Source organism: Zeus faber (genome assembly GCF_960531495.2).
Source record: "Zeus faber genome assembly, chromosome: 5".
Lineage (NCBI taxonomy): Eukaryota > Metazoa > Chordata > Actinopteri > Zeiformes > Zeidae > Zeus > Zeus faber.
Window position 1 is genome coordinate 17,017,304 of NC_137192.1, and position 9,091 is coordinate 17,026,394.

Below are 9,091 nucleotides of genomic sequence, written 5' to 3' on the forward strand. Positions count from 1 at the left end.
CTCTCGAGAAGGTGAAGGAGAAGTCTGAGTGTTATCCTTTCTCTAATGGTTTTTTTGGACAACCTTACAGTGACTGGAAAGACACACACGCCATGTCTGTCTTTGTATGGGCACCTGGCACATGCACAGAGACCAAGATACCCATGTGTGTGAAAATACAGGCATGCATGCGATTACATGTGGGGTCATCATAAAAACAGAGCCCAGGAGTGAATTCAAGGTTGAGTGCAGTTTCAAGGACTTGAGCCACTCAGCCGAAAGGGAGTGCATTTGTTTCATCCTCTCTCTCTGAATGAAACTGCCTTCAAAATAGAATTCCTTTTCCCGGCTTCGACGCAGTGTCAGATGCGTTTCCTCAGCGCCAGTACATTTCACTTGTTTCATGATCATCGGCGGTCGCCCCAGAGCAGAATACACAAAATACACACAGAACTCAAGAAATGCTCTGTTTTACTGCCCTTTTTTCATTATAGATAAACACAAGCGATGGCATTGTGAGGTGGTATGTGTAACCTTTCCCTCGACCCTCGTCCACCCGGGCGTTCGCAATGATGACAACTCACTCCTCACTTATCACTCCTCAGTCATCGGTCGCACCGTTATTATCTGTAGCGCCATCATCACAACACACAGTACTGCTGCTTTGTGCTGAACAATGCATGCGTTCTGCTTTGTGGCGCGGGCTTCAGAAGGAGATAGATCGGATAGGAAAGTCATGGGGAACGCAGTAAAGGTTTAAGTTTAGATAGACAGATAGATAGATAGATAGATAGATAGATAGATAAACAGATAGATAGATAGATAGATAGATAGATAGATAGATAGATAGATAGATAGATAGATAGATAGATAGATAGATAGATAGATAGATAGATAGATGGATAGATAGATAGATAGATAGATAGATAGATAGATAGATAGATAGATAGATAGATAGATAGATAGAAAACCCTTTAATTGGCACCATGACTTCAGCTAAATTCTTAAACTTTGCTTTTTGTAATAAATCTTCTTTGCAGTCACAGTGAAACTCAACAAGTAAATCCCCTAGTTTCAGAAGCACAACCTGCCAGACAGTATTCCCTTTACTCTTACTGTGGCTCAGCAGAATGAAGCCTGTCCTGTCCTGAGTGCCTCGTTCTGATTACTGATCCGAGGTCTCCTGAACCCTCAAAAGCTTTCGCATTTGTCTCTTATTACTTTTCTGTTTTCCCCCAAAAAAACCACCAAGGCCAAAAAGAAACAGTGTGCAAAAATAACATCTTCATCCTTCAGCCTCTCTGAGGAGAGCCTTGACATTATCGGCTACTGAGTACAGTACAGTCATTCAAATGTCAACAATATTATAGATATTATAGATATTAATACAGACAGATTCCCATCCATACAAACTGCTGCCAATGAACCCTTCTGCATTTTTACGGCGGTAACAAATGGAGGGACATCAAACCTTCCTGGATTCTAGACATTGACGACAAGCCACATATTTTACGACCGTACAGCTGTTCATTTCCTGTGACAACTGCTTCCCAGAAAAACATGGCATTCAGTGTTGCCATAGTAATAAATACTGAAAAGCAACTCGATAGTATTTATTTTTTCTTGAAAATATCAATTTAGGTGGTTAAGTTAGGTCTACTTATGCATACTCATACTTGTACTCATACTCATACTTATACCCATACCAATACCCATATTGATACTCATACTCATACTCATATCTATACTCATACTGATACTCATACTCATACTAATACCCATACTGATACTCATACTCATACTCATATCCATACTGATAGTCATACTCCTACTCATCCTCATACTCATGTGTCAGTTGTGTTTAAGTTTGCAAATGTTTTCGGTAAGTTTCTGGAAATTCTTCATAAGAAGCTAAACTTGTAAATTTTGGAAATATTGCCAAATTCCAATGAAAAAATTGGTTTTCAGGTTTATGTTTCTATCTGCATGTGATGAGGGTAAATGCAACCTATATATTAACATTTTATTCCGATTTATTCTTATTAATTCCCATATATTTAGGGTTAATGCCCATTGAGTCCCATTCAATTCCATGGAAAGTTTCCACCTTTGAAAGTTCCCAAAACTTCGCCAACATAGTTATGTTTTCACTCCATCTCTTGCTTTTGCTTCACCTCTAAATGAGAGCGGGTGATGAAAAGTGAAAAAACGTAGTCCTGCCTGTTCTTGTTTAAAGGTCCATTGATCCAGTGGCTGCCTGATGCCTGGTGCCTGGTGCCTTGTGCCTGGTGCCTGGCTCTGCCTGGATTTCTAACCCTGCACGCCACGCACACGCTGAGATAATACTCTCTACACACTACCCTAAGTATCTGTGCAAAGACCTTATTGAAGTGGTAGAGAATGGCACACGAATACCAAGTTAGTTTTCCCCATACTTTTATTTATGCAGCCACTCCACCACAAAGCACCTTTTATGATAATAGAGTTTGCTTTACTACTAGTTCTATATTACAAAGACACGGCCATGTCCTTGCAAAGATATATCAAAGGCTACAAAAAATACATCCATTTCATTGACAGGCCAAGGCAGTAAATAAGCAAGTACAAAGAGCTTCCTCAATAAATGACGACAGCAGAAGCCATAGTAGATGCACTGTAGGCTTGGTTCCCCTGAGGTGTAGTAGAATGCATGTGAGGCTGCAGGCCACACGGACTCGGTCCTACATTAAAAAGGCAAATTCATTTTATTGTTTTGATTCCTCTCAACTGCTGAGAGTAAGACCTTTTCCTCATAAGCTCCTCTAAGTTGTGGATAATCATGTGGATCCAGCAGGAACCGAATCCTTGGCCTGAGAAATGAAACAGAAATTTCACAAGAAAGCAATGAAAACATTTTTATACAGTAAATTAGCGACGTGATGCATAATTATAACAACCGGTGGAAACATTATGTTAGTAAAATACAAAATGCACACAGTCATTTGCAGATATCAGTCTTATCCTGTAGGCAGGCTACTTCCAGAGGCCCAGAGTAGGATTCCTAAAGAGGTAGGAATAGCATGTTCTTCCAGTCAGCTCATGTCTAACTCTGAGATATCCATTTCAAGATCCTCACTCTTTAATTATTTGGTGAGCAGCTGCAGGGAAGACATGAGGGGGTTGCATTTTGAGAACATTAGAGTTTTACATATCTATTTGTCAGCCGGATTTACCAATTTAATTCAAGAATAAAAAAATAGAAAAATAAAAAATAAATAAATAAATAAATAAATAAATAAATAAATAAATAAATAAATAAATATATATATATATATATATATATATATATATATATATATATATATATATATATATAAAATCTACACATTCATCTATCCATACCTCTGAACATTAAGTGTTTATATACCAATATTTAATATATTTAAAGATGACTTTAAGTGTTTTGTTCCCAATGCAGCACCAGCAGTTTACAAGTTTTAAATTCACACTCTGGATCGAATGCTTTATTAGTATAATGTAATTGGTCCCTCGACCACATATTTCTACAGTGTATAAACAAGATTAAGATATCTCAGATCTTCAGTTTACTATTATGCATGTGGCTATTATCCGCCACATGCAGGTTACATGGAGAAAAGAGTCTGTGCTAAAATAGAAAGAATAACATTTATATATTTTTTTCCCCTGTCTGTTCTGCAGATACCTTCTCTTGGTGACTAGATAATCTAAAACCAGGTCTTCTTCAATGTTTTTGCTGTCGCCTTTTCATAGTCCTTCTATGATCCTTTCATTCACACAGGCAAAGTACAACTCCTGATCATTCAAACAAACTGTGTGCTGCGCTTCTATAGTGTAGCTTACTGAAGTGACAGTGGTTTCAAATCAAAGAGGATGCAAAAAGTACAATTCAATACTAAACAGTATAACTTAGGGGAAAAAAAAGGAAATTATGTTTTTTAGAAAAACAAATAGTTTTTGTGAAATTGAATTGATTACTGACTGACTGTGTTATCACTCAAATTAGATTTTCTGTATGCCTTGGGGTATTTGTGGACACACACTCTTTTTTTCTTTGTTTCTTCCTTTTTGCCTCTACTTTACTTTTTATACATACAGCATCTATGCTTTGTTCTTTCCTTTAATCGTGCGATACTCATCCTCGCCTTAATAAATGTATTAAAAAGAGAACGTAAAAGGTCCGTCTAATTTTTTTAAGTGCTGCCTTTTTCCTAGACTCCCCGCAACCTCCACCCCCAGGACACACACATTACTCTAGATAATCACATCTGCGTGCGTTTCTCTAAAAAAAATCAATATGCCGATCCAACGCCAACAAGCTCTTTGCAATCAATCTGCTCTCTACTACGACGTGTGGGGTGAGGTAGTAAACTTGAGAGAGTGAAGGAAGGTACCCCATCGTTTACAATATCGCACTATTCACATGATTTTATACCCAACTTTTCCCTTATGCCCCCTCTCTCGCTCTCTCTTTCACTTGCGCTCTCTAACGTAGACACAAACACACACAGCCTCACAGAATAGAATTAATGAGTTGCAGTGAACCACAAAAAAAAACGTCCTTCCATAGACTGTACCAAAGAAGTGCTACTATCTGCTGAGCCAGAGTGCAGAACAATGAAAGAGAAAATCATATTACTGGAATTGTTTGTGTGTGTGTTTGTGTGCGTGCGTGCGTGCGTGCGTGCGTGCGTGCGTGCGTGCGTGCGTGTGTGTGTGTGTGTGTGCGCGCGTGCGTGTGTGTACATGTGAAGGTAAACGTGTGTAAATCACCTCCTTGAATGCAAGCACTGTAGCGGCAGTGAGGCAAAAACATTTTAAAGTTTCATTATGCAACCCAAAGAACGGTAGGTTTGTCACAGTAAATGTGGTTACTGCAGCGCGACATGAAAAGCATCTAATGCCTCGAGCTTTTCTATTTTGATGAGCCATCCGTTCTAAAGATGTAGCCGGTTGTGTCAAATTTTGTTCGACAGACATTTTTTAATACATTTTTATCTCTGATGAAATGACAGCTGTGGCTTTGCCTTCATGTTTAATTTAGATTAAGCAGTGTTTTTTAAACCATAGGGGTAAAGGACTTGCAGCACATTATGAATGTTTCTGGTGTTTTCCAATGACAGACTACTCATATGATTTCATGAGATTGTGACTAATATATAAATTCGCTTATTTGGTACTAGTGTGAAAATGGTTAAATCCTGCATTAACATAATACTATAAGTCACTGTTCCAACACATACATAATACATAGATAGCACTTGAAAAGATTGCTACAGAGCTTAACATTTTATAACCACAGTATTATCACCGCTTTGAATGAACTATCATCAGCGTTGGTATCCCCTCAGAGTGGTTCTCAGTGAAATCTGGTGTGCCACAGGGCTCTTTTCTCTCTACCATGTTCTTTCAAGTTACCACTGGTTGAATCATGTGTGCATTACAGAACATTAGATTACCCTAGGGGCCAACAATAGATCCATCTTTTATGCTTTTAGAAAGGTAAGTACAGAAAAGTAATAAAAGTACAAGGAGTACAAGTACAAGTATAAGTGTTACAAGTAAGTATAAGTGTATGGTAACGATAAACAACAATGCAAAGTAGATGGTTTCAAAATTAGCACCTCCAGACTCAAATCACAAAATAGTTCAAAATTCTGAAATTAATATGATTATTACATTTCGCTTTTATTCGTGGTGTGAAATATCCGCAAAATCGGATGTGACTGCATGTTACGTTTTGATTATGGCCGCGCTATAATAGACTAGACACTGCCATCTAGCATTTCGGCAGTGTACTGCATAATCATCGACGCAAAACCCTAAATATCAGCCGGTGTAGAAGCCCACAACGTATCTACGGCGGCTATTCGGTGCAGAACTATAAAGCAGCCTTTATCATTGAAGATAATAATGCACAAGGTGACATCAAGGAAAGGACGGCAGAGCTCAAAGAGCTTTGAAGCCTTGGAGTCTATCAAGTACTGTTTGAATACTAGGATGGACGACAGTTCATCTCAATGTTGGCCTGCTGTCAAAAGGTGCTGTGAAAAAAGTTGATGCCTTTCACAACCGCTGCCAAAGCAAAATAAACTTTGGCCAAAGTAGAGAGGAAATTAAGATTTCTACAGAATGTAAAACTGAACAGCATGGTCCAAGAAATTAAGCGTCTTCTGCTTTGGTTATGGCATATTCTCTGACTGTCTAACAGTCACATACTGAAACAAGAATTGAGATGGACTCCTAATGGGAAGAAACAAACCCTGTCGCATGGTCCAGGACGGTAGAACAACGACTAAATTCACTAAGATTAATCTTTCATGGGGTGAGGCACAACATGTGGCCCCAGCCCAGCAATAGGAAACAACTGTCAAGGCCTTATATCCGATTGGGCACTAAGAGGGAAAAGTTAGTAAGTCTGTTAAGAGCTGTGCTCTGGTTTCAATAACGATGGCTAACAATTCACCAGCAGGAAAAACAAGAAGAACCTACTGTATGGTCTAGATTCTTAAGTCTAGATTTCAGACTTTCCTGTAAGGTATTATAGAAACAGATTCTGGCAGAATTTCTCATTAAGGCTTCTGCAGAGGCAGTAGTGGGTTTTCTCAAAGGGATGCAAGTTATGCACTGGCGAACCGTCTTGATAAATGTCAGCATGAGTTGTGTGCGTGCGTGCGTGCGTGCCCATGCATGTGTGAGGAGTATGGGCTTAGTGAGAGTGGCTGTGGTGATGGTCTGTGTATTACAACTGCCTTACAGTAATAAAAGGGAGCTCACGGTCCGGGCTTAATGTCTATTAACCTTGATGAAGGCCTCAAACGGCTACTTTCACCTTCCCACTCTGAAGATATGACGGACTTTAAACTGATTAATTCTTTATAAATTGCCATCTCTCTGTCTTCTAATCATAGATGCTCTTCTTCTCTATCTATCCGGATCTCTTTCAAACAGTAAGTGCGTTGCTCCTTGTGAGCCTCCGTCGTCCTTTTTATCTGATAGAAACAAGAGGACCTCACAGAAGCAATGTGGGTCATTCAATAGGGAAACAGGAATCTGATTAGCTTCTTGATTAGTAGTATGGAAGAAACCATAAATCGGATTAGCCTCCTTATTGGCAACAATAAGCAAACACAAGCTGCCGTTCCAACTCATACACAACTTGATTGGTTTGAAATATAGCTACAGGTGTAGGGACGTACAGTAAATAAGCAGCTTCTCAGCTGGAGTTGGGGTTCAGCTTAGATGCTGTTGTTGAACTGCCTGTACGGTAATTGCAGATTATGCTCTGCTATCCAGTACTATCTCTCTTCCCTTTCCTGCTTATCTCCACTGCTCTTTTTTTTTTTACCTAGTGTGACAATGGTGAGCAGAGAGATCACATAAAATACATTTTATGAATATATGCAGTGCACAGAGACTGCAACAAACATCTAATTAAACAACAACCCAAAATTGCAGGCTTCCATTGGTGTAGCTTCTGCAAAACTTTCACAGATGGATTTACTACGCTACTGTGTTAAAGGTACGGTAACATTTCCCACTAATAATGGGGATTTTCAGCGAGTGCATTTTGTGCTCTATGCATCGTAGGCACTGTAAAACTATAACCACTTTGGTGCCATTGACATTGACAGAAGTTAATGTTCTACTCACTTCAAGTACCAGTGTGCATTGCACAAGAACTTGGCCCATGGTTCTCAAGGACAAACCCTCAAACCTGATACATTTCACGGCTGCCCATCAAACATAGTAAATTTGCGTGATCCCGCTGGCATTACATTACATTACATTTAGCAGACACTTTTATCCAAAGCGACTCACACTTACAATTATTCAAATACCGACGGACGCAGCCATCAGGAGCAATTAGGGGTTAAGTGTCTTGCTCAAGGACACTACAGCATGCTAGCAGGAGGAGCCTGGAATCCAACCAGCAACCTTTAGATTACTAGACGACCAGCTCTACCTCCTGAGCTACCACCCCCCATTGGTTGCATCATTTTTGGTAACTTTGATAACTTTTGGTACAAAAGCCAAACGACCATGCCTTATGTAGGATGGCGGATTCCATGTATGAATGTCATTGCAGCACAGCCAGTGACTATTGAAACACAAACTTGTTTTGGAGTACGATAGCCGAGTGCACCGCAGTTAGTAAGGGATGTGAATTATTTTTCAGCCCCGACCCCCTTCCGTGCTCCTCACCGCTCAGGAAAACATGAGTGGGCTGGTAGCTTGCCGCAGCTGGCTATGGCGATACAGATGACGTCAGCAAGCGGGGAAGAGGACGGGCCGAGGTTGGAAACGAGGTTGAAAATCAGCAGTGTTCCTTTAATACATAAAGAAACGCCTTCTTACATAAGCCCCAAGGTAACTACGAGAGCATGTACAGTTTGCTTCCTAATGTCTGAGTCCCTGCAGACTCTGCCTTCCTATTTTCTCTCAGTGCAGAGCCGTGGATATACAGTGTATGCATATGAAGTAAAACCAGCGCGGCTTGCTCATCCCAACCAGCTACAGGCTGCAGATCCCGCTCGGGTAGCCCTCGTTTCACACTGATAGCACCACATGTTCACAATTACAAAACAAGCAGGTTAGTAATTAGAATGTTATATTTGTACAGAAGGGAAGTTCCCCTTAATCGGCTTTGCCATGTGGTGGAAGTGCACGGTGTAAATCTGTGATGTCGCCTATCTATTGATCGACCTCGGTTGGAAATGGACCTCAAGTCGTCTCTATCAGCGCCTGCTCGCCTTCTCCGTTCTCGCTTCGTCTTCTTATTTTCCCTCCCCTGTTCTCCCCGCTCCACACCTCCGCCCCTCCTCTCCGGTGCGTCCCTGTCAGTCTTTCGTGTTTCTTTCCCTCCCTTCCTCCTTCCATCCCTCTATCTCTGCGTGCACACACACACACACACACACGCACGCACACACACACACACACACAAACGCGCTCTGTTTTGCACGGTATGGCTGACTGCAGAGGCCCTAGGGCGGCCATGTGCCATGGCTCCGACTGTGGACGGAGACACGTGTCCCCAGTCACTCCTGGCGCCATCTGCAGTGACCCTCTTCCTCTCTTGCTCGCTCTCTCTCTC

At 40.8% G+C, this 9,091-nt stretch overlaps 1 protein-coding gene across 1 annotated transcript in view; it reads right to left on the reverse strand.

The window, feature by feature from the left end:
- The window catches only part of syn2b (synapsin IIb), a gene marked incomplete at both ends in the record, with an annotated part of 74,553 nt that overhangs the window by 45,323 nt on the left and 20,139 nt on the right, over positions 1 to 9,091 (reverse strand). The gene's annotated exons all lie outside the window — the stretch shown is intronic.